The following is a 27,909-nucleotide window of genomic DNA, read 5'->3' on the forward strand; positions in this document are numbered from 1 at the left end:
ATACTAAATTTCGTTAATTAAAATTTTATTTAAAGATTCAAAATATTTCAGGATGCACATTTCAAGTCTCGAAAGTAAACTTGAGCCAAATTTGTTAATAATACAAAAGGTCTGGCTTGTAAAGCGTCAAAAAGCAGACGGACAGCATTTTCTTTTTCGATTAATTCATTCTATGTCTTCACCCTCATATATGTCGACAACCAAGAAGAAAATATATTAGCATTTTTTTCAAAGTAATTGAGAAGCATCTTGAAAATTTATAATTTATGATAAATTTATTCGTCTATGGATTTAGAGATTTCCAAACTCTTTCATCATTTTAATAAAGTCATGACCTAAAATGGTCAATGACTCACAGTTTATTTTTTCTACAGCATTATGAAAAAGTCGTTTATTTTAAAAGGATGATTTAAATTTATAAGTAACACAATGAGACTTTATATTCAAGTAATATTTTTATTATCCAAAAAAATACAGTAATGTATGCAGTGTGCAGAAAATGATGAAGTACAATATAGATGCAAAATTTTGGCAGAAGTATTATGTAAAAGGATTAATAACTAAATTAAACAGAATGTAATATTTAGAATTTCCTGTCGAATACACGGAATAAATTTCCAAACCTTTTTGAAAATTCACAGATAAAATGAAAGACTTTGTTAACTCTATTACCTGTATACTGATCCTTTGTAATTTCATACTTTAAATATTCTGAAATTCAGGCCTTGCTATTCAGAACATAACGGAATAGAAAGAAAAACTAATAATTATTATGTCTCTCTACATGTATTCTAAATCAGATAAATATCAGGTGAACTCGAGATAGTACATGAGTTTGTCAAGTGGCATTGTACCGAAGGGATGGCGAGCTCCTGAATATTGAACATCTAATTTTGACATTCAGTTTCTAAACTGCCCAAACACATAAAAGCTGGATATATACGCCTTGTTATTACACCTTATATTCCAAATCATTACGCTGTTTCAAGTGCCAGCGTTTTGGGCATTCTAAAACTTCTTGCCGCTGGACTCTGACATCGTTGTGCAGAAGTTGGCCATGATAGTACTGACTGCACTGTTCAAGAGAAGTGTATAAATTGCAACTGGAGGGGGGGGCACTTCTTTCTCTCTAAACTGTTTTACCTGGAAATAGGGAAAAGAAATCCTTTCAACTAAAATAAAAATATCAAATGTCTTATCAGGTAGCCCGAAAGCTGATAAAATCTATAACTCCTACCCTGGAAACAGTTATGCTTCTGCTGTTCAAAAATCATCTACCATATGTACTCAATAGGATCTAATGGATCTAACTTTTGGCATTAACTTGAAACCGTGGGACTGCTCCAATAGCATCTAGTTCAAATGATTTGCCAAAGTCTCCTCCTCGCTCTGCTGCACCAGTTTGTGAAGGCATTTCTGCTTCACCTGATTTAACTGCTTTAAAACTTGTTACACATACGGAAAAGTTAGGAAAGGCTCCCCTGTTAGAACAGAAACTGCCACAAATTCTGAAAAGACTTCAAAATTTTACGTCGCATCACTTCTTAAATTCCCAACAGAGTTGCAATGTTGTCTTCACTGTGAAACCAACATTGAATACTAAAAAGTTTAAACAAACTCACAAAAACTCAGTTACTCAATTTAAACAAAATTGCTTCCTTCTGCTAACACTGCATTCCATGTACATCTGTAAACCCTTCAAGAAAAAAAAAGGTTAAACAAACTCGGGAATCTGATAACAATGTCGAAATGAGTTCTACAGCATCGGTAGGCAACATATTAGAATACAATATATCTGAGGGCTTGAAAGATCCAACACAAGTTTTTAGTCCTACAGCTTCTTCCAAACCTAAAAAGGAAAAGAGAAAATATATTATCCCAACAAAATATAAAAACATGTAGCATTATTGCATACCTTCTGAAACTTTCATGCATTAGTTGTTGTTTTTTTTTTCTCTTATTACCTTGTTTTTCTATCGAGTTTTAACTCAAAAAAGTTTATTTCATATTTTTAACTCTTTTCTTACTTATGCAATGTTTTAACAATTTATTTGCTTAGTTTAAGTCTCCGATTTTATATTTTTCCTGGCTCATCACTTGATGTTTTAGATATATTTTACATTTAACGTTTTACAATATGCAATTTCTCTGTTTCTACCAATCGGTTTTTTACAGTATATTGAATTTTAGATTTCACGAAGAATTATTTTATAGTGTTTTAAAAATTTTAACTCCTTCTATACATCACCATATGGTTTATTACAATGTACCTATTAATCTACGAAAAGTTTGCAGCAGCATGGCCAAAAATAGCTCTTGCGCCATTAAAAACTAACCAACCAACAGCATTATATTATGTTCAAATGAATAATATGGTAACGTTATTAAGAATTAGAAACATTACATACGAAAATTGTTAAATAAGTAACTTCGCTTATTCATAAAATAAATTTTACCTTAATTTTATGAATACTCCATTTCTGAAGCAAAATGATAACTATTTGGGGAGGAAAATCAATTTCAAAATGTAGTCAGATGATCAAAGCAACATTCTCAGAATAACTTTAGATTAGGTTAGATAAGGCTTAGAGGTAGATTAGGCTTATTTTGAGAGTCCGCCAGTGAAATTCTTAGAAGTCGACCGAAAACATCAACAAATACATTCGGGATCATGGATTTTCAGTCAGTGTATTTCATTCCAAATTCATTCAACTTCACATATTTTAATCACTGATAAATTTTTATTGATTATAAATGCGATATAGAAATTTCTCTAGTATTTCATTTTCATAAATAGTTTAGTAAGATATTTGAGATAAAGTTTTGAATTCATTTAAGTTTTAATATGAAATTCAAAATTTATAAATATTGACGTTATCGAATGAATAAAAATGTTATATTAAAGAAAATATACAATAATTTTTTACCCGCATTATTAATGAACAAAAATATTTTCTAAACTAAATTCAATAAGCCATGAAATTAAAGATTATTTTTTTTTCATAATCCCATATTTCTCGGTTAAACTTTAAAAATAAGGAATGATGTTTTATATGAAATATTCACTCCAATAAAATCAATGAGTCTTCATTTCTTCCGCCCTCTTTGAAGTAATTTGATATCTAATCGGAATAAATTATTTTCTTAGTTAAATTTATAGAACGCCAAAACAATCTCACAAGAAAAAAAATAATTGAGTATTTTAGGCGTATAAATACATATATACTTTTTCATGCACAAATACAATTAAAAAATAGAAATAAATATTCGTTTTACTGAAAAAGCATTGATAAGAATATATTTTCTCGCATTGAAATATTATCTTATTCTTATTGTAGAAAACGCATTTTTGTACTCCAAAGATGAAAAGTTCACGATTAATTAACAGAATTATTGCAAATGAGATTTCTCGAACCAGATAGACAAAACTGTGGAAAATATATCCAACTAAACATGGCATCGTAGCTCTAATACATTTCTATATAAATCACTAAATAAGTTGAACTCGTAACAGACCTTTGATTATTTTTCCCTTATAGCTTTAAATTATGTATAGCTTATAATTAAACTTCATTTTGGGATGCATTAATATTTCCTAAAATTTCACTTTTTCCCCCATGAAAACTTTTTTGCGGGGAAGGGTTTATGAAATTTCTTTCAATTATTGAGGTAGAGAAAAATCTACGGAGAAAGAAACCGACTTTACCCAAAGAATTTTATATTGGCATAAAGAGATTTCTATTTTTATTATGGATGCACTTTGTAAAGTTTCTTTAAAAGATTAAGACTGTTTAATGGCATCTTTTCTTAAGAACTCGCAGTTTGCTTTATTTACGAATAGAAGTATGAGAATTGGCAGGGTATAATTATGGAATAGAATATTCAATTATCTGTGCGCAACATACTTTCCTACTTATTATTGTCACGATAGGAACACATTTGTTATTTCAAATTACTTCCAACTTTAACCCTCACCCGCGAATCTCTTGTACAGATTGTAGGCAACAACCCATCACTGTCAATCGTCAAAGAGTGACAGGGCAGTTGATGCGGAAGACACATCAAGCTTTCGCAGGCAAAATCAAAACAGAAAGAGAAAATTGTTACATCCCTCTTGAAAACAGAAAAGGATAAAATGACTTCTGCTTGTATAAGATTTGTGGATAAAAGAGTGTTGCTAGGCTGGTTAACGCTGATAAAAAAATTCAATTGATGACGCGCAATTTTTCCTACAGTGCAAGTCTATATCTCACGAAAATTCAATTATTTATGCCGGATATTATCAGAAATGGTTTTGTAAATGCTCATTAAAATTCATTCCCTGAAAAAGAATTATAATGTTACGCAAACAAATTAAAGGGCAGTTTATGGTACGTTATAACTAGGAGAGTCGGGAGGAGAATTTAGAATTACGGAAAAATCTAAAACTTATAACCTTTAAAAGTAATGATATTTCAGTAGGCAAAGCATTAAGTAACGAGATTCTATCAAATGCCGGGAAACACCGATTACAGACGTGTCTTTATTTTCATCTTTAGAAAACCATAGATTAAAGATGATACTAAAAGCTTAGTTATGTATAGTTTATTAGTAAGATAGTTTATTAATAACCGATTTTTCGATACTAACAACACTATCTAAAGTTTCTAAATAATTGAAACCGACCGACTTTAATTTGCTTAATTATTTCAGACTAAAAAGGCAATTAAACTTGAAACCCCACAATTGATATGAAAGTATTAGAAATGTAAGTGCCGGCTGCTTATTCAAGATATTAAGTGGATAAGATGCGACAATATAAAATTAGCAATAGAAAAGAACATTGGAACAAATGAGCACTCCGTAGTATGAATGAAACCAGTTTATTAACACACACATTTATCACATTAAGAACAATCTCCTAGTTTAATTACATAAACAGACTTTGAAATAAATACATAGAAATGAGTAAGAGACATTTGATTACAGACGAAAGTTTCAGAAATCCAGTCAAACGCATTAGTCTAACATACCCATAATATACGAATAAAACAGTACAAGTCATTAAATCTGAAAGATTACAAAAACGGTAGATGTAAAGTACCAACAGCTGCAATTAAGCAAATGGAGATAACAGCGATACACAGGTATTTCCATTTTTAAAAGATTACACACAAGGCATAGTACGATTACAAGAACTAAGATTATGAAAGCGCAGAGAAATTAGTCTGACAAAATGCTAAATTCGAATCGCCTATTCCATTTAGGATTAGTCATGCTCAAATTAGTTTCCTGTGCAACCAAAATAAATTTATAAAGCTCCATCTCAAAAAATGGCAATAAGCGAACATTAAATACTTAGTGGAATGTTTACCTTCCACTTTTTTAATACCATAAATCTATTTTAATACGACAATTAATAAATCATGTACATAATTCATAACCTATATATACAAAGTTGTACAAGTGAAACACATTTACACATTAAATATACAGAATTCAAGATAAAAATGTGAATCTATGCAAGATATACGCTTTTAACCTTTTCATTGCATAATCGGTTTAAATTTCATTATTTGCATTTTTCTTTTTACCAACACAAAAGAATAGATAGCATTGGTCCCTGTAAAAATGGATTTTAAATCTCAAAGAGCGAATATTTCACAGATTACATAAATGTATAGGCTTGAAAAACCAGAAGTTCATTAATTCCCTTCATGTAATTTCAGAATATATAACCCTACGATAGAAACAATCTAAAAATACAATGTCAAATTTCAGTTCAGTACATATGCAGCAAATTCTTTTCATCACAGTCGTATGAAATGTTGTATTTACAAACATTGTTTTCATTTGAAAATTTTTTTAAAGATAAGCAACTTTTGAACAATAGTATAGTTTTATTAATCATACTATTTACAATATAAAATCGCTTATCTTTAAAAATGAATGTCGCAATTTAATTGGAAGTTTAAAGTTAAGTTCTCTATTTGAACATATAGGATATTATAAATGCACTTTAAAGTTTACACTAAAAGAATTCTAGAGTTCTTTCATAGATTTTTTTTTTTTTTTTGCCTCTCCCCTTAATAGAACATTTTCCGAATAAATGTAGTAGAGGAATAAATCTATTAGAGTTGCACTTGGTTAAAAAACCACCTCTCGCAGGTTTTAGTACAGATAAGCTTTTATTACGATTAACATCTAAATGGACCAAATGTCGCTTGGCATTTTTAAGCAATAGTGTCTCAGAAGCATGATAAATTTAATACAATCATAACATTACCACAAAAGAATAATTTGACGTTTTGTATATTATAATACATTAAGAAAATGCTCGTACGCTTCAGTTTAACATTGGAATGAAACAATGCATTATTTAATAATAAAGAACATTAAAATTTCGAAACGTGTAATAAGCTTTAAAAATCAAGAAAAATATATCCATTTAACCAGTTAAAGGCTGGATGATGCATTTCGAAAAATCAAACTTTTCATACTCCGTGTCAATTCTGAAGCTGCCCAAAAATCGTTAATACTGCAAAAGACTTCTCGAACAAATTAAAGTCAATGTTTTTAAAGGCTCTACGAGTTAGTTTCGGTAGACTAAATAAGGAGTAACCGTTTTATCTTTACCGTGACAATTTAGGACAAACTTCGATTTTCCCGATTGATTTTGCAAGTTCCTACTTTTACTTGGAATTTGTTAGGATTAAATTTCCTTATTTATGAGCAAATGATTTCCTCTGTATGAAGAAACATTCATTTGTCAGTTTGCCCTTTAAAATATCAATGAAGACTGAAGCAGAATAGAGCATACCGAGTTTTGGAGAAGAAACCTCGTTTTAATTGAATTCTTTGCAAGAACGCGACTTCAAGATGATTCTTCCCACCGGAATTTCGTCAAACGCTTTGAAGTTTGTTCTAGACTTTCACCTTCAAACAGAAGAACGACATTAATGGCGGAGTTAGACAAAAGGGAAGAGCAGCAAGATCATACGAAATGCTGGTTAGCAAATTCTAAGATCTAGACCTAATAAGACGATACCGGGATTATTTAATTTCAACTTTTAAACACGAATCGTCGGAAGATAAAACAAAATACGGGAAGGGCAAGAATGACCTGCATCAGTGAGACAATTGAGTTACTCAAAGGGAACTCGGCAAAGCAATTCATTTAAGGAACGAAACAATCTTTAAATAAAAAGGAGAGATTATTCAGAAATGTGTGCTTTCTACCCCTAGTGTCAATCCTATTCAGTTTATAAATAAGTCGATTCTGAATCTAACAAACCAGGAAAACCTATGGAATTTTTAACGCGATAGCATTAAATACATAAAACTACAGGCATAATTAAGAACCGCTAAATAACCGATAGTTGAATTCCCTCAACTCAACTATTAGGCATTTTTAAAGTTATTCATCGCATTCACCTTCCACATTGCCGGTCTAACGGAGTCTGTTACCTAGTAGTCGTAAGGTTTCAAATTCTAATTCATTTTGACTTCGATGGTGATCAGGCATCGAATTCAAGAATGACGTTTGGAATTTAGAGGATTGTCGTTAGCTGGCTAGCACAGCCATCGACAATCCTATTAAGATGAAGTTCTATAGTCAATCTAAAAACCAATTAAAATCCTCAACCAATCTACTAGAACAAATGCACCCGATTCTCATCCGATATTTTGATAAAACGTATTAATGTTTAATTAAAATCAAATATAAAGCTAATGCCAAAACTAAATTTATAAAACCGAATACTCCAAAAGCTGTCAGAAAATAGACACTGATGTAGTATATTGCAATTCCATGGTTTTACCTGGTTTATAGAAGCACCTTCACCGTTCTTTAGTGATTATTTTAATACTGATGTCATTCACAACGAATTTAAGTTTACCCGCTGAATAGGATTTAAAAATCCAATGTACCGAAGTTAAAATAGAGGGTTTTTTAATTTAATATCTCGCTGCATTACAAACTATGGATTTGAATTAAGATCTTAACCACATTTAAGTCTTTAAAAATTCCAACTACTCTCGACAATGGAAAACGATAGTTATGTCAATTGATATTTATTAACTGGAGAGAACAAGTTTAAAAACTAGTCATAATTTTAAGTTAGCGTAATTTTAAGTTTGTTTGGAATAATTCTACATGTGAAGCATTTAGTGGAAGGACCCCGTTTTATCACAATATTCTACAAGTTACTTGCCGAATTTAAGTTAGGGTAGAAGAATGAAAATTACTGCAATAAAATAGGTAAATGCGCAAATGAAGTTAAATGAATTCAAAGATTTCCATCTCGTAACTATTAACCAGACAAATTCCGTCACCTAAAATCAGTTATGCTTACTAGAAATTTAACGATATCTCCATAGCATTCTAAAGCGTGGCGTAATATGACTTAAATATTTGTTCGAATTCAAATTTTGCGAGAGAAAAGAGAAATTTTACTATTTTGCAACAGTAATTGCATCGAAATTAAAATACTTCGAACCTTTACTAGATTTACATTTAATTTATTTGAAAAATTTAGATTTACATTTCAAAATTAGTATTTCAGTTGAACTACTAACAAGTTTCTGCCGAAACTTAATTTCAACGATTCATCTTGTTCGAAACGTTCCGATCAGGTGTTGGCCAGGCACCAAGATCAAGACGCTTCGATTATTTTTGGAAGCAGAAGGCAGTCTCGTAGCTCGCCGGCAGAACTATGGGCCACCTTCAGCTAAAGGGGAAAGTGATAACTAGAATTCTGCTTAAGAACAGGGACGATTCTATTCCGATTGTTACGATCGTTGTCGCGCGACAGTAAATAGTTTAAGATGCCAAAATTTTACTATAAAACTACCAGGAAAACCTACCCAAGTTCATATTTCAAGCTCAAAGTTAAACTTGCTTAGATAAAGATAACGTATTTGTCTGGTTCGAAAATTAAATAACCGGACTGAATTTCGGGAGACTATTCTTTTAACACGACGGGATCTTGTTTTTTTTATAACGGCTACGGTTCAATACATTATGAAGCTACTGGTTTGAAAGCTCATCAATCGTGGTAATTATAGAGTCGCCAGGTAGCAAATACGTTAAATTTACAATACATTTATTTTTAACAAATTAAATTACAATACATTAATGTAAATGCATTACATTAATTTTGAATACAAGGCGTGAAATTCTTTACTGAAAGTGAAAGATTTAACCGCGATATTTGTTTCATTCAGTGCGATACAAAAGACTTAAAATCGCTGAAAACGCGTGAACACGTAGTTAACTAATTGGTGATGGGCAGTTCTAAGCAGGACTAATTGAATGACCGTTGGATGCAGGATTGAAAGACATAAAATTGCGATTGTCGTACCGATTTATAAATTAAGTCAAATTTGCTTGTATCTACTGTTCGTAGAATTAAATCAATTTAGACACGTCTAGAATTACGGATAATAGTCGTTTCCTTTCCCTGACTTGCTACTTATTCAGATTCTCAGTTTGGTGTTCGAGACTTCTTTTGCCATTAAAAACTAATACATTACGGAATTGCGCGACTTTCCTTATTTGCAAGTTAACAGAACGAAATAACACTTTGTATGATAAGCAACAAACTCACTACATCACAAGAATAAAATGTGACTGAAGTTATTTCTTAAACTTCAAAATCAAAATTTAGAAACACGAATTATTGAAATTTAGAACTGGTTTCGAACTCTCCTTTGAAGCCTTTGCTAACCCATTTTAAAATATCAATGGGTAAGCAATTACAATTTCATTGAATAAAAATGTTATTGAATTTTGAGAACCTGCGATAGGATCCGTTTAACCATACAGCATCCAGCCTGTAGATAATCAGAATATTACGAGTTACTATAAATACAAAAAATAGAAATATATTCTTATAAAATGTAATTAATTTCATTTAATAACAATTTAAATATTCTATACAGTAATCAAGCTCATATAGTCCGTCTTAGAAACGACAGTTAAAACACTATTCGTAACAGTTTCGACATGTTATTAAGCAAGTAATACTGGTAATTCGCATATTAAAATAAACTAAGCTGATAATACAAAATTTAATGTACATTATTTAAAACGGAAAGGGAACTTCAATAAAAAGCCAAATCTTCAGAGATATTTTACATTAAAGCACCAAGGAAAACTATGAAAGTTAACAAGCTATCAACATATAAGATCGCGATGCCAATTGAGGCAGATTATTCCACGTATAAAAGTTCTTAATGTCCCATTTAAATTTGCATGTTAAAAAATTATAGCGATTTCATTTTTGAAATGGAAGTTACCGAAACAATACTAACGAGATATTTAATCAAATCTTTAGATTCAAATGAAACGGACGATTGTAAGTATTTAAATTTTTAAGATTGCTATTCAAAAAGGACCAATTAAAATCCAATTGATGCACGAATTATACGAATTTTAAAGAATACCTTTGAAATTCAAGCATGCGGGTGTTCTTTTATGAAGTGATGTTCGATTCCAAAAATGACTAAGCGCCTCTGAATTAAAATTAACGAAAATAGCCAGGATTTTCGTAAACGTTCAAGAATTAGATGTAAACAAGGGAGTATTCCAGAAGTAGGGGGAAGGACTGGTAAATATGCAACTAGAAATCGCCTATTTCATCTAAAGTTTGATTTATTTGGACTAACTGCAACATCAGCTTGATTAAAGGTGAAAGTACGAAATATAGCTGTCAACCTTGAAACAATGATATACTACCATCCATCAATTTCTAGATTCAAAAAGCTTCAAGATGTTCGATTTAGCAATAATATTTTCTCTAGCACTATTTAAACTGCAGAAAGTATCAAAGGAAATGACGGAATCGTAGAAATTAAGCCTTCAAATTTCTCATTTCATTTTTAAATTTCCTCGTACAATTAGAGAATTCTATAGGATTGCGTTGCTCAAAAGTTATACAAGATCTTCATCTGAAGTCTAGACAGTTTTTTGCCGAATGTTTAATTTTGCCGAAAATATTCCATTTTTAATAGAACTCGATCCGAGCTAAAAATCCAAGAGACGATATTTAATTTAGATAGTTATAGGTAAAGTTCTTACGAAATCGGGACTATCTTTTACTACCTAACATTTAATAAAGATTTATATTTAATCTACCTTGGGTACTTCAATTATTAATTGCCTTTGCCAATTTTTGAAGTATAAATTACCCTTTATAGGTTCAAATACTCCCCCCCCCCCACACACACACACCATGTTAGTGTTTAATCATGCACGATTGATTGCAATCCCACTTGACGTTCATTCTCCCTTTTTACGATTGTCCAACAAGTCCCAATTCGTTAACACGTTAAGTATCAGCTCCCTGGGGACCGTTACTTTCCGTTTAGACCGCCGGTCCCGAACAGCCCAGACGAAAAGTAAACAGGGACCAATATATACTTACCGTGTTAACCTCCCTTCCGACCCACCTATTCTCCAAGCTATTTCCGATTGTTTCGACCTTCCCTAATGAACCAGTTAAGTGTAATTTATACTTTTAATATTGGCATCGGCAAGTGCCTAGCAAACTTATATAAACCAAATTTAAGGAATTTTGGAAGGAACGTTCTAATCAAAGTTTTATTTGTGTACAGTTTGAATTTCTTATATTTCGCTTTTATTTAAAGAATTTTACTTGGAAAGCTATTTTTTGATGTAATTTACACTGGAAAACAATTTAATTAAAACGCGATTGATAAGGTTTAAGATCTTATACCTTAAAATATTAAGATGACTCGACTTAAATATTTCTTATCAAACCTAGTTTCCTATGCTAATAAATTTCTGTAAGCAAACTTGTAATAAAATCTAATTCAACGATTTGAGAAGGACTTAATCTTAGTAACAAAGACCAGAATCGACAAAACCATTGCAGGATTGAGTTTAAGAATTACAGGGAAATCGTAAAACTGGAATTGCTCATTGCCTAATGAATATCGTAAAAACCGTTTACAATGTCGATTCAACTTAGTAGAAACAATGTCGATTAGGCCTAGGACGAAGGAAATAGGGTTCGAGCTGCTTTTCGGAAATCAAAAATACTTTAAGATTCAGCTGTTATGTTCGCTTGAGATGTAGATTTAAAGAGGTTCGTTCGATGGCAATTATTCGAAAGACTTATCTGGAATTCGACACCCTGCATAACGAAATTTGTTTTTAAGTGTTTCTGTGGCCATACAGTTGAAATATCGTGGAAAATATGAAATATGTATATTAAGCACGTAGATAAGGTTTAATATATTTAAGATAGATACATTTCAATTAGGTTTAATACATTTAAGAGATGGGTATCAATTTGTACCTTCTGTTACAAGTTAAAGTGGCATCTAACACGTAGCTTTTGTATACACTAACTTCCAACTGATGCAAGAGATGTGTAGCATCGGTAGCTTTGTCCGTTTCACTCGAATAAGTCAAAGTTTAGGGCATAGAAAGTTTGTTTTATAGTTTAAAGAATCTTAACGCTCTTGGCTGCATTGAAGTTCCCCTGCATAATGGTGCAGAGCCATCATTTCTTTAATTAAAGCTAGCTTTTTGATCGATGGATACGATTTGAAAAAGAGCATATCAGGACATTAAATTGATCACTAAGCTTGCCTTCATAAAATTCAATCCATTCATTGGTTATTATACATGAAATAAGATACTACCAAGATCTCCAAAGTCATCCAAGCATACTAAATACGTCAGTTTTTACCATCCAGTTATCAATTTGTAGAATTCAGAGCGTTGAAGAATTGGCAAAATGCATGACTTCATCAAGATTAAAACAAACCTAGATTAGCATCTAGATTTTTTCCATGCTCGATGAATGGAGTTTACCAGGATCCTGAAAAAGTAATCAACGTAAGTCATTCGTAGAATATCATGTAAATAAAAGTAATAAATATAGCTAATTTTAGAATGTATTTGGGCTTTGAATTTCTGTAACTCGGGGAATTTCATTATCGGAGCAACTGATTCAAGATAAATAAAATTGATTCGCAAGGATTTAAGTTTTTGAAGGTAAAAATTCGGCCTAAAGTCATTACCATTTTAAATTCGATATCGCCTTTGATTTACAATTTTGTTTAGCACGATTATTGAAAGACTTCAAGCTTAAACCTCGGAGAGAGTTTAGAAAACGCTGGAAGTTAAAATGCAGCGCCTGGAAAATTGTCTACACAAGATTTATTGCAGTAGGGCATATTGATATTTACTCTATTAGATAGCTAATTTGTTGAATTCCCAAAGAAATTGCGTATTTCCGAGTTTTATGAATGGTCACGCATGGCTCTTCATTATAATTGATTAATGGGCGATTAACTTTCATGCAAGTCGAATGCCGTCTTGCTAAATCAAAAGAAATAGGGTATTCAAAAAATTTCAATCGTGTATTAAAATTACCATATACATAGGAAATTTTTAAATCCTTAATCACGTCATTTCTTAAGATATGAACAGCATTTGATCAAATGAGGCGAGAGATTTCGCTCGTAATGCGACAAAATGTCTAGTATTATAAGTGGGGATAAATGATTGTAGCTTAGCAATTGATTAAATCTGAAAATGTTTCCGTCCCCTGAATAAAGACTACTATTTCGTCGATTACTATTGTAATAATGAAGAGAAATGCATAATACAGTGAAAGTCTTAAAGATAAAATTCCATAATAGTGATGAATACGATGGCATTTGGCTGAACTCTTACGATTACGGTTTGAAGAAAATAGGCCGAGTTGACTTTAAGTTAGTTCTCGCAGAGTTTGGTTTAATTCAATTATATTAACGTTCCGTTTGAAGACACTAGAGCTATATTGAAAGAGACTTCTCAATGTTAACCTCGATCAGATAGCGAAGGAAATACTTGAAGTAGCAAACCTCTCGAAACTTCCCATCGCATCAATGGAAGAACCTTCGGCCCTCGATTGATCTGGGCAGATTCAATATGCACTAGACCCTCATACACCATATTTACGGCAATAGAGTTTCTAACCTGGAACCTTTCGACACGATACCCCTTACCTCTAGACAACTACGGCTTTAATTTTTACAGCAGAAATTTTACTACATAAAACTTGGCCACTTTATAAGCTTCATTTTGAACCATTTATAGATAGCAAGATTATTAATACCCCTTTCACCATGAGACTCGCTCACAGTTTAACAAGAATACAGAAGTTCACGTGCATACATTGACTTCTGCCTTCGAAAACTGCTAGATTTCGAAGTGTACAAACTATAAAGTTTGCTTCGTGGAATTTTAGAGATTTCATAAATATAACTAATAATTTATGATATTTTTAGTATGAATAAGTTTTAATTTTTTAACTTATAATCTATACGTGAGCTGTTCATGAAAATTTAGATGAAAAATTTAGCTTAAAGTCAATTGTTGAATTTTCTTGTATCAACATACTTACAAATTTTTCGCTATTGGATTTGTATAAGACCGTTTAGATTGCAGTTTCATAAAGTAACATCTGAACAGAAGAGGCAAAAGCTAGGCTTGTCATTATCGAAGAAACGGCGAGAAATTACGAGAAGATGTTATTATAGACTATTCCAAGAACTAAATAGCTTGAGCTTTTCCACCGGGATATGGATCTAACCATTCAGACGATTGGTGTATTCAGTTTCTTAATGTATTATTTCGATTAAAATTTCATGAATACGAGAATAAATGAACAATTTTTATTCTAATCTTTAAGTTGTCCCATTCAACGTACACTCTCCGAATGATGAGAATTTTTTTGAGAGGAGGGGTTAAAGGTTGTGACATGCATTCACCGTAAAAGAATAACCGGATATGTCTCCGCCGAATAGGTGGAGAATGAGTAGATTTATCCAATTCTTCAGGAAGAATATACAAGGTATCGAACAATAAAAATTTGAATCCCAAGAAATTATTTGGGTATGTTATGGTGAATTCAAGGACATCCGTTTCGTTTCTTACCTGTGTAGGAATTCAAGCAACTTCCTCTGGCAAAGGTATATTGCAGGGAACATGGCGTTTCCAGTTCTCATAAGAGGCTATATTGGAAATAACCCGGCCGGGTTTCTGAAGTAGAATAGCAATTGGCAGGTGTCCATTTTAAATGGAAATAGGGCAGCAGTATGAAGCTATTTATTCAGTTCTGTAAGAAATTTCAAGACTGCGTATAAGAATATTACTATAGTAACTTCTGCACTCAAGATTATTCATTTTATGCACCATTTTAAACATTACATCAGCAGTGTCCAGACTTTGCCTATTTAAAAGCTTTTTCTGAGTAAATAGTTAATATCATTGGATTGACTTCTCGATATACAAAATGAATCCCTGTTAATCAAATACCTAGTTATTTTTCCGAATGCAAAGAAGTGAAAATTCAAACACAACAAACGCGTCATCGCTTCAGTTTAATTAGGCTCTAGTATATTCCAATACAAAGAGTTGTGAATTTAACAATCGTCGTTAGTTTCGCTAACGCTCATTCGTTATACAATAGCCTGCAACTTGTATTTTTTCTTGCATTCATAAAAAATAACATTTCATACAATTGTATTAAATATGAAGTGAAAATTACCGTTAAGAAACTATTTGTAAATCGTTTCAAATTCACAACCACTTTAGATGCTACAACATCAATGCGATGACAAACGTTTCGGAAACGATACGTATTATTTACGGATGTAAAAATGCATTGCATTAACAACAGCTCTCCTATTTTTAAAACTTATTATGATAAAAAAAAAAATCTTGAAAAATTACTTACCAATAAGAATTAGGAAGATAGTTTCGGCGACAACAGTCATGATAAAAATTCAAATTTATAACATAATACTATGTATAGCCTACTTCATAGAAAACGAAACATTCCCTCAAGCAAATTGACTCATAAATACAAAACGTAAGAAGAAAGGACGATTGGTCTGTTCTGATATATATTGAATCTCTTAACCAATAAAAATGGCCCAAATCGATATGTTTTGTATGACCATTTGGAATTTATTTGCATAAAACTAATTTCTATCTTGTTTCATCACCTTGATAGAATGGTGAGTGAGGCCATGTCTCAATAACAGAATCATTGATTTCATCTACAATTGCACCGGTGACTTGCAAGGATATGGTACAGATATGGGGTATTTTAAATCTGCCATCGTCGATCAAATATTCCCACTTCGATATGACAAGTGCAGATGCTTGCGATGAAGTCGTTTCGCCATTTCAAAATGATTCATAAGTTCAAATTTCGTCCCAAATGAGCCCTCGTCTACTAGCATGAATTCTAATCTTTATGAACATTAATTTACTTTTGAATTTGACTAATGAACAAAATAATGTTCATTAGCTAAGTTCATAGCGAAACGCTTATCTAATTAAACTATTAATTAAACTAACTAAGTAGAACTAAAAAAACCTAACAATCTATCTCACTTTCCACCAAAAATGATTTCTGGTTATTTGTAAAATATTAATAACATTTTAGAAGTTTTATTAATTAACTGCCACAAAAAAAGAGTGTAAACTTTGAACTTCAAGCTATATATTACTCATTTTCTCATTTCTTTTATTTATTTATATAAATTAAAATATTGGTGTTTTTTTTTATCACGTATACATAAAAAAAGCCTAACAGTCAAAATGCTAATTTTTACAATATTTTTGTTTGAAAACATTAACCAAAACTCAACAGTGAAGACTCGATAGATGCACTGAGATAAAAATATCTCGCAATGAGATTCACATATATTGTAATATTGATGCTTTAGCCCTTAAAAAGCACCAATGGAGCTCACTGCGATAATCCCAAGAATTTCAATCTATATAATGGCATAAAATATTCAGATACTAGTTTCTATTTCTATTTTCTTTAATAAATGTGATGGCATGTGAAATGACAAGAAGTTATCTCGTTTAAGATGGTTAATCAATACAAAATCAAATTAATTAACGCGATTTAAGCTAATCATTCCAATTCTGTCGTCAGTTTAAATACCGATTGAGTTTTAGAAACTTTTAAAACCATCACTAACCCGGATATGGATGTTATTGAGTAGAACTCGCATGTAGAAATTCAAGATTTCGATTTTTGAAGGGTCTTGAAGCAACCACTTCCGTATTATATGATTGTGCATTAAGTCTTATATTAATTAATTACACATATCTCTTAGGCATTTGACTCTCAGCAGAATTAATCTTTCAACACAATCTCAGCATTAGCCACATGATTGATTATTAAGTTTTGAGAGAGTGCCACCTATTCCATAGAAATTAACATGGAAAAGCGAGTTTTTTTCGTAAGTAAAGGCATTTTTAACCCATTAATTGATTAGCCTGAATCATTTTAAAACGGTACCTCTCTAGTTGAATATTCGAGACAAATTGCTCAAGTAAGAATTTATGGAACCTCTGTAAAATGGTCGTGTATGTTACTGCTTCCCCCTGGGATTTGTTATTCCCGGTAACGACAGGGTTAATTTTACCCTTCTGACGCCTGTTTTGAAGGTCGGATAACACCGAAGGATATTTGAATATGAGCCGCGTGAATTGAACTCACGTGATCGGATGATCATTCATTGCCATCCAAAGTAATAAATTTGTCAGCTTAGAGAAATTGCCCTGTCGCGTTTCAATAAAGAATTTGTTTTCCTCTTTGAAAGCTGTTTTCCTTTAAAACTGACTCGTTTTCAAAGTAGAATTTTTAAAAAAAATTTTGGATTTGGAATTTTCTGTTCTTAATAAATATGAAGAAAATTTGTTTAATAAATGATTTAATAATGAAAGATAAAATGTAACTTGTTGAAATATATTTCGAAAGTAATACATTCTTTCTGCATTTTAAAAATTAATATGTACTTTTTCATATTTCAACAACCAAGTTTCTTAAATTCAAGTCACGTCATGCAAACCAATAACAATTTTTAATTATTAAAGATTGCTCTGTATTTTAGAGAATTTCTCTTGACATTTCAGAATCTTGAAACTTTATGTCATCTACAAGGTCTATTGTTTTCGGCTCAATATTGAATTTGCAATTAAATATCTAAATACTCAAATCAATAATAAAGCTTATTTTTCACCATCACCAAGTAATCATAATGTTTCTGATTTTCGAAGGGAGGGGGGGGGGAGAGAATTTGCAATGAATTTCGAGGATAGTGTCATTTTCTTCAACTTAAATTGATCCTGTATTTCATGTAAATAGGCCTGTATTTCATGTAACAGAATCTTTTCTTAAATAATTCATATTCTAAAGTATTTATTATACAACGGCTCTTTTTTAAAATTGATTTGTTAATGAGCCAGCTTCAGCTGCAGCGAAATTAATAATTACTCCAATATGTTCCCAAATATCCCAGAAACTGTAGAATAATTGGGAACATATGCTTTGATTCCTGATCACAGAAACAAACTAATTTCCAAGAGAATATATTTGAAATAATTACAAATTATTGCTTATCACTCCAAACTCAATTATTTCAAAGCATTGGTTTTATTGTTTATCAATAAAAATGTTTTCTATTTTCTAAAAATTTCGCAAATAAACTATTTAATACCATTTGGAGTAATTCATAATCATTCTATCTTCAGTTTTGTAGGAAAATGTCTCGTAAAATTCAATAATTCTGCATAAAAATAGTAAGGATTGAGTTTTATGAGCCATGAAAAGGAAATATCTAAAACTCTCAAAAATATTTTAAAATGAGTAATGTTTGAGTGGATTCAATTTAGTAATAGAAAATATAACTCTCACTTCTTAGAATGTTCAACATCCAATTCATTTTTTCTGACATTTATGTTACCTGAAGAAGTCAGCGTTTGTTAAATCAGAAACTATCAAAACCTCAAAATGTTCATTTAGTCCAACTGGCCTTCTTCAAACCTTTGACATTCCATTGGCCACCGTCAATTCCATCAAATCTTTAAACTTACGAATAAATTTTCTTTATTCTGGTACTTTTAATATATTCAATCAAAATATAAATATTTGTTTTAAAAAATCAATCTTGAATAGATAATTCGACAAAGGTTACTTTCACCTTCTCCACAAACTCAATTTCTTATAGAAAAGAATCATAATCACCATCTTCAAAATTTTCCCTCAGATTCGCTTTCCTCCCCGCCCCCCTTTCCATACATAAGTTTTCTTCCATACATGGCGTCAAATAGCATCAACTCATTATTAACAACTAACTTAATTCTTGAAAGGTAATATGTTTGTAAGATTACATGGTAGATTCTTTTAAAATATCAGGTGTTTATTTGTCCTAAAATATAGAGCATTATTAGTAGGATGGGTTGCTATTGTGTTTTTAAATTTAATATCACTTCCTATCAGTATAATAAATGATTCTGAATGAATTAAAAATACATCTGTTTATTATTATTATCAAGGCTAATTGAAAGCACTGCGCTGTTTCTTAAAAAAGTTTTTAAAAAATGTGAAATGTATCTTTATTCTAATTATTATATCCTACAGATCCAATTTATTCGCAACTTACTTTGCTTATAGCCTATGTAGGGAATGAAAAATGACACCTAAGAAAAGTTCTAATTTCGCTTTTTTTCAATACGGTTGCAAATAAATAAACGAATGTTAAAAAAAAAAAAAATACCCACTGAAAAATGCTGGAAAGTGTTATTCCTTTACTGTAGAGTTCCTTAAAGAAAACACATTATCTCCAGCTGGCTCACTGGTGTGTGTTGTAGTCAACGTTCTTACTAATTATTACTTCCCAATTATCTTCTTTGGCTGTACTGGCAATAAATAAATCACTTTTATTTAAAACAGCGTTTTGTTTTAAGACCCGTTATTAAAGACGTCTATATCTTTTGTGCTGCTTGTGAGAATAAACAATTTTATTTAATTTATTTACAGTACATTATAAAGATAATTCTTTATATGTATTTGATAAATTATATGTAATTGATAAAATAATGGATAATTTGTACCTTTACATGCATTTGCTAATGTTCTTCAAAGAGGCCTTTTTTACTGTGGTGACAATGACTGATCGAAATCGATCCTAATCATGATTATTAAATAAAAAGTTTTGTCTGACCTAAATGCTTCGGTCATCTTATTTATAATGAATTTTATATATACATTTTAAAAATGCACAATAAAAGATGGCTTATTCAACATGACTTCATTCATAACTATTCAAATTCGACAACTATTCCAACTTATTAGTTTAGTTCAGTTATATTAACGTCCCGTTGTAAAGCAACACTACGGCTATTTTGGGAAGGACCTCGTAATTTTGAACCGCGGTCAGATGACGAGGACGACACCCGAGCTGGCACCCCCTTCTCCACACCAGTGGGAGGATGGTGACACAGACACAGAGAAGTTATTGTTTGGTTGGAAGCTCATTTATCTTCGGCTTAAGCATGCCCGAAACATGGTTTTAACAAGCCTCAACCGAAGAAAGAAAATGACTCATTTGCACGCTCGCTTACAGCTATCTAATGTCTCCAGTCTGTGTTTATTTCCGCATTACTTGACCTTTCAATGATATCTTTATTTTACTTAATTATATTTCTCTTAACTCATTCTTTAATATCTTCATTATAATAATTAACTACAAACTGGCGGAGTTGGCGAAATCTTAGGGCTTGAGACCCGAAGTATTGTAATTGCCTAAGCGTGAGCATTGCTGCTATCAGTGGTAGATTTCTGAATGAACAGATCAGCCAAGTCCAATAAATGCTACCAAATTATTATAGGTGGGAGCGAAGGTGTCCATCCTCTGAAAGAACTCACTACGAAACGGTGTCTAGGGTAAAATATAGATTCTATTGTACATATTACAGTATGGGCACCTCATCGTGCTACCACGGTTCACAGTCATTCAACCCGAACAGTCCAGCAACCGCTCGCTGGTCTCATTCAATATACTAGAGTTAGCGTTCTCCCTGGCGCCACCTGCACCATCTCGTGACTGTCACAACCGCTTCTACATATATTTGTTTAAAAGGAAAATTTTATGAATTTTAAAATATTTTAACTATATTTTAAGTTTACATTGAATTATCACAAGCATTGTTATATAAATTATAGTAATTAATCCCTTGTTTATATAAATTGGAACTATTAATTATTCATTAAATCGGCTATGTTATAACTGCAGATATATTCTTCATTCAGGTTTTATTTGTTCCCAGTTTATCAAGAAAATTCCGATCCAAATGACATATGTCTTTGTTCCAGATCTTCCATGCAGAAAGCCGGAGGAAACAAAGTAAATTGTAACCTCTAGCTATAACATTATTATATTTTAGTCTCAATTCGTCTATCTTGACTTCATCAAGCGTGATGATATCAGCAGTTGGATTTTGTGATTAACGATTTTTACATCTTACAATTTACAAGAAGAAAGAGCGAACCTGAAAATAAAAATCTATCATTTATTTTTCCTGGTTTTTATTTGGTAACCAGGAAAATAAAATGTTTTAATGGACCTGCTAGCGATACCTCTCAGCATAGCGGTTCTAAGCAGCTGCCTCCGCCACTGATATTAGTGGAAAATTAAAAATAAATTTAAACTGCATTGGGCGTTTTTTTTATAGTGTCATGATTGGTTGACGTTTTTTACAGAGTCATAATTGTTCATTCTTTATTTTATTTAGATAATAAAAAGAAAAAAATATCTACGAAATCTTTCCAATTCAGTTTATTGCATTTAAAATATCCAATTTACATCAATATTTAAAATTTTTCGATTACCACACAGGGTTCAACTCGATATATATGCTATACATATCACAGAACTATTCAATTCCATTTACAAACGCATCCATTTCACTCTAACTTTAGATAAATAGAAAATTAAATGTAATGTTTAAAAAAGTAAAGTGACCAGAGATCTCGAACTAAACAGCCGATACTTTTGTCTCGGATTTAAATTAAAGGATTCGAAATGAGTCATTATTTTCTTTTTCGCAACTTCTATATACATAATAATCAATGCGAATCTTGAAAAAAAAAAATAGCGCGAATAAAGAAAATCGAACGAAAATCAAATATTTTTTATACATGAACTCTTCCGAAGTTTTGGAATAAAATGAAATTCTTTTCGATATAGAAAAAAAGTGTCTCTGTATCGAATAAAAATTTTATATAATAAACAAAAATTTCGACATAAAATTTAATACAAAGTTATTGCAGCTGATAAGGACAATTAGATCCATTCATAAGTAGAAACATAAGTTGAAAAAAGAAAAGGAAAAAAAAAAACTATATGACATATTCTTATGGCAACATTAATTCATGAAAGAAATTCGTTTAGGGAAATAAATAAATAAAAAACGAACACTTGACAGTGAGTCATAAATGATTCTTAGCTTCTGTTCAACGAATTCATTACCTACCTTGAAGAGATATTTTTTACATTGAATTAAGCTTAGCTTCAGATTTACAATGAATGTTGCCTCTAAACGGAAACTTTTAAGTGTGAAAAAGAAGTTAAGAAGTATAATAACAACAACAAAAAAATAAGCCATGAAATTTCAATAAGTCGGTGTCCACAATCTTGGAAAAAATACCCATGGGTTAGCTATTCTTTTAAAGCAATCAGAAACAATTTAAATCCTTTGATAAGACTGAAGAAGCAATATTGAGATAGGTAAAAATGATAGGGGACAAGGAAGAATGTGTGACTATAGGCAATTCATGTGCGGGATATGCAGTAAATTTGTGAATTTCCAACTTCCAAGCCAGCTTTAGATGGCTCAACAAATTAAAAAAAGGGACACCTGCCAAAGACAACATGAAATTCATTTTTCTCATTCATTTTAAAGTGTTCGTATTTGTATAATTTTTGAAATACATTTCTTTAATCATTAAAATTAAAAAAATAGCTATGTATAATAGTTTTTAATAAGAAAATTTTAAAATCTATATTCCTATTTATCTGAATTTCTAGTATACATCGAATTCTCTTTCAAGAATTTTCAAAATTCTATTTATAGCAGTTCGACTGTATATTGTTTATGCTTCTTAATATATTCCTCTGCCTCATCGTTTTTCATTTTTAATTCTTTTCTATGTTTTGCAATCGAATTATAGAGATATTTGAAATTAAATATAAAAAATCTGGTAACTTTAAAGAAAACATATTTAAAAAGTCGAGATTGCTCAATATATGTGTAATTTTTTTTAATAAATTGATTCTGAAGTTTCCACATTTCAAACTAATACAAAAATATTTCTAAGGTTTATTCAAGAAAATTAATTCCATTTTCTTTCTTGATTCCGGACCTTTGTTTAAATTTAAAACCAAATACATAGTTAGAATTAAATAATTTCTTCGCTCGGAACTTCCTTAGGTTTTCCTTAATATTGAGTCTGAGAGCAGTGTAATAATGCCGATGTAAGATGACGTTTATATACAGCTGAAAGCATTTGTCACATGTTCGAGCAGTGAATATCGATGTTAATGCTGCAATAACAATGAAGCTTCCTCAGAAATTCAACTTTCAGAAAAATTCAGACGATATTTAAGTATTTATATTTTTAATTTGAAACGATAAAGCTTTAGAATTAATAATCGAATTTCATGTTATTCAATTCTCAAAACCTTACTAATTCCATTTTACAAAGAAAAAACATATCAAAGCAATTTTAAATTTCCTCTAAAAATCAACGAATAAAATCACATAAATAAACTTTTATTTTAGAGGATTCAGCTATAAATAATAACTTTATAGAGTTGAAAAGAAAATCATTCTTCCGTAGAAAAAATAAATAAGACAAGTGATTTAATCTTTTTTCAAATAGAATAAATACTTTTTCATATTTCATCTTTAACCAGTTTATTTCCGTTGCCAGAGATTAAACGAATTAAAAATAATTAATTTAAATGAATCCTCAAATTAATTTCTGATCACCTGGGGAAGATTATGAATTCCGGCTGTGATCTTTAACCGACATTATTCAAAAACTGGTAAATTAATTACACTTAAACAACTAAATGATCGCTGTCGTTGGCATGGTAGTTAGAAGTTTTCATTCAAGTGAATCGCAAATGCGTGCTAATTTCTCCTGAAACACTTCCAGAGCCCTACACTTATACCTTGGAACTAATTCAGACTTCTATATTCAGTGGTACCTGTATATACCAAGGTCTCTCTGACCAACGAGAACACTACTCTTATTTTTTATAATTAGTCATTGATTCATGGATTTCATTAAACTAACTTGAGATGTATTACAAACACGACTTCTGCTTTAAAATATCAGCCTTGACCAGTCCATCACATTGCTATTTCATTAACAATAATAGAAACATTTGAAAAGAAATATATACATCGAAACACAACTATTACATGCATAACACTTAAAATTTAACAAGATTAAAAGATGCTTGCTGACGTTCCCAAACTATTAAATAGCGACCCACTTATAGGTTGCAAGTCAAATTTGTGCATCATCAAAAGGCTTTGAATGTATATGCATCTTTCCACTTATCGACATAACCACAAATACTTACTGCAATATAATTTTAATTGTCGTTATTACTCCCTTTTGCATTTTCATAGATTTGTGAGGTTGGATTTTCGACAATGGTAGGAATTAAAACCAAGTATCGACGCAAGCTGCAACTGTAGAGCTCCTTGCGTCTGAAAATAATTCAAATTGATATGAATTTCATTGCATCATCATCAAGTTACACGCTTCATGCAGGTTTTATTATAAATAATTTGTGTAAATTATAATTCGAAAATTCCTTTTGGACTCAAGAACTTTTTTAAAAAATTGTGTTATTTGTCTATAAAGGAATTCAATGCGCCGGGGGATGAAGTGGGTCGCAATATTAAAAGTTTGGAAACCCCCTTGGATTAATGCATTGATCAATGACATTTTATGGATCTTCAAAAGTACAAGAATGACATCACAATTCGTTCATAACAACAATATTTCAATTCATTTCTTACTAAAAAAGGATAAATAAAGGGCTTTATTAAAGTAATATACTAAATACTTAAAAACTGAAAGCTACAAATAAGAAGAAAACATCAAAAAAACATTTAACAGCTATCACTAAAACGGTAGCACCAGATCTAATATTAATTAAACTAGTAATTTCACAACAGGCTCATGCATAACGAACTTTCAAGAATCAAAAATGCAAATGCACAAATTCTGAAATGCATATAATTATTTCATCATTAACACTTACGGATATGGAAGTTCTGGGGAAACTACAAACTATATCTATTTAAATACAATTTTACATCTATCCAGTTTATTTACAAATATATAACTTTTCTAAAAAGATTCTTAATGCTGAGTTACAGAATAATAGAATTGATATTTTAAATTCTTCAATCATGTATACGCTTATTTAACCCAGTAAAGGTATTTCGCATTAAAAAATATGTAAAAATATTTTTCGTGTTAGGAAAAATAGCTATTTCTTCAGCACGAGTTCATTAATTTCGAAAAACTAGATTTATTTGAATAATGATTGTTTTTATTTCTTTTACAATTCTTTCAAAAGCAGACTATAATCACTAACAAAGCCCTGCTATGCTCTAAACTAAGGCACCTTGAAGAAAGGGGGGAAAAAGATTCAATTAGATTTAATTACTTGTTATAAATAATCTGTATAAAAGAATAAAACTTCAGTCGAATGTAATATTTAAATCTGTATAAAAGAATAAACTTGTAATTGTAACTAGATGGGTTATATCCAATGGAGGTTTAATCCAATATTCCTACTCACATTCCAAAATTCTATCTATTTTCCAAAATATTCTATCTACATTTCTGAGTTAGTTTTCAGAATAATTTTAAATCTTGTACCCTGTTTCCAAAATAATTTTGTTTGATTTAAAACATTAACGGATTTAAAAATGAATACTCTAGCGCAGTTACATTTTATGTAAAATTTTACGAAAATTTCTGTAGAAGAATAAAAATTGACTCTGTAACAATATCAATCCTTGAATTGAATTAAACAACAGACAACCACAGTATTCCGCAATGTTTTTTTAATATCATATTATTTAATATCATAACAAACAAAAATAAAAACTCAAACAAGTAAACATTTACAAAGCGTTTTAAACGTTTTACAATGTGAAAGACGCTTGAAGCGCGTTACGGATGCCCTGCAGAAGTTTCACTTGAACGCGTTAAAAGAGTTACGGACGTCGAAGAGGTTAATAAACATCTACTAACCAAGAAGTAACACTGTGCCAACTTAATAACTGAAGGTCAGATATTTGCTCTGTAGAGTAATTTGAAAGATTTTTGCAGCAAGCAATTTACAGATAGTAAGAAAGTATAAAACTATTACTAGATAAAAATTATGCATTACTAATAATTTTTATAACAAAGTGCAATCAAATAAAAATCATCTCTTGTTAGAAAATACCATTAATATAACAATAATTATGACGCAAAAAATATCTTTTAATTATCTTCTAAGTAGAAACACTTAAGAATATCATATCAGTATAATGTGACCGTGGAGGAAGAAAGAAGAAAGTTGTTAAATGACATGGCACACTTTATTTTGATGGATGTTAATTGGCTTGTTTATTCATTCTATTACAAAGTACACTCGATTGGATAAAATCGATACCCAAAAGCAAACAAAGCGACACAATTCTTCCTTTGTGATTTAATCACAAAGAAAGATTGTTTCCCTCTCATATCATCTTGCAGAGGAGAAATTCATTCATTCATTACAATAAGAGGAGGATTCCTCTCTGGAATACGACGACCATAAATATTTATTTGATAAGAGCTATAACTTAGCTGAAACATGAAAAGGAAAATGCAATAATCATAAGTATTAAGAATAAAATAAACCAAAAGAGACTTTCAGAAGCAGATCTTCAATGAAAACATTAATTTCGAAACTTAAATTTAAAAGCATGAAAGTCTCCTTGCGAAGGATGTTAAAATCAGTAAAATGAAAACATACCACAAAAATTATACTTAGAATTTCGTTAGGAAATGGAGAAACGATAATGTGACACATATGCGGGATGAAATTTGTGCAACAAGGGAAAACAATTTTACATAGAAAATTAAAGGAAGACGGAATGTTATATATATAAACTCATAACTTTCTCAAACTGAAGTAACATGTTAATAGATGATTATTGTAGAAAATATTTAAATTTAAAACACAAGTATTACTTTGAAAACCATTAAATTATTTTGATGTTACTTTCAAAAGCTTTTTCGATCTATTTAAATTTTCGTGTTTTACAATAAAACAAACCCACCTAAACAAACTTACCTATTGCAAAAACACCTAAACGAAAAAATATGAAAACCCCAATGAAAATAATTCACTATTTACGTTAAATGCACGTTAATTGTAAAATAATTTTACAGATTCGATTCTGAAATAAAATATTCAGTCATAAAAATACACTGCAAAATTCAATTTCCTACGACGGAATTTAGATAAACCAACTCCAAACAACTTTTTTCACATCACAAATATTACCGCTCAGTCATGACTAGTTTTTAAAAAAATAAAAATAGCTACAACTTTAAATGATTATTTTTTTTTTCTCATAACCCCACAACATTCCTTTTCCAATATACTCATTTTTTTTTATTTATTTATTTTGAAACACAGCTGTTTCCAATCAGAAATATTTTAGTCAACTATCAGTATGTATTGACTTTGAGGAGCTACTCTGATCAGTTGTGTTGTCAAAATACAGTAAAGAGCTTGCGAATTTAATGAGCGATAACTTAAGATGTTTTTCCCCCTTTTCTCCATATGATCATTAATCTACAATAGACTGATTTGAGTAAAACGTAAAAGAAAGGAGCAAAAAACCACATTACGAATGAAAATATTTCATGAAGAAATCAGAAAGGAACAAAAAATCCCACTAAAGGTTAAACTAAAAAAATGGATATATATTAATTTAAGCGTTATGCAACCGCAATGTATCCTAAAGAA

General features: G+C 30.7%; 1 long non-coding RNA gene across 1 annotated transcript; it reads right to left on the bottom strand.

The window, feature by feature from the left end:
- Positions 1-536: 536 nt before the first annotated feature.
- Positions 537-15,874, bottom strand: LOC129964095 (uncharacterized). The gene is made up of 4 exons (XR_008784066.1): positions 15,738-15,874; positions 14,936-15,116; positions 12,652-12,830; positions 537-1,849 (listed from the first exon to the last, which is right to left on the bottom strand). It is a non-coding gene; the product is annotated as an uncharacterized LOC129964095 (long non-coding RNA).
- Positions 15,875-27,909: the final 12,035 nt, after the last annotated feature.

Source organism: Argiope bruennichi, chromosome 3, assembly GCF_947563725.1.
Source record: "Argiope bruennichi chromosome 3, qqArgBrue1.1, whole genome shotgun sequence".
Classification (NCBI taxonomy): Eukaryota; Metazoa; Arthropoda; class Arachnida; order Araneae; family Araneidae; genus Argiope; species Argiope bruennichi.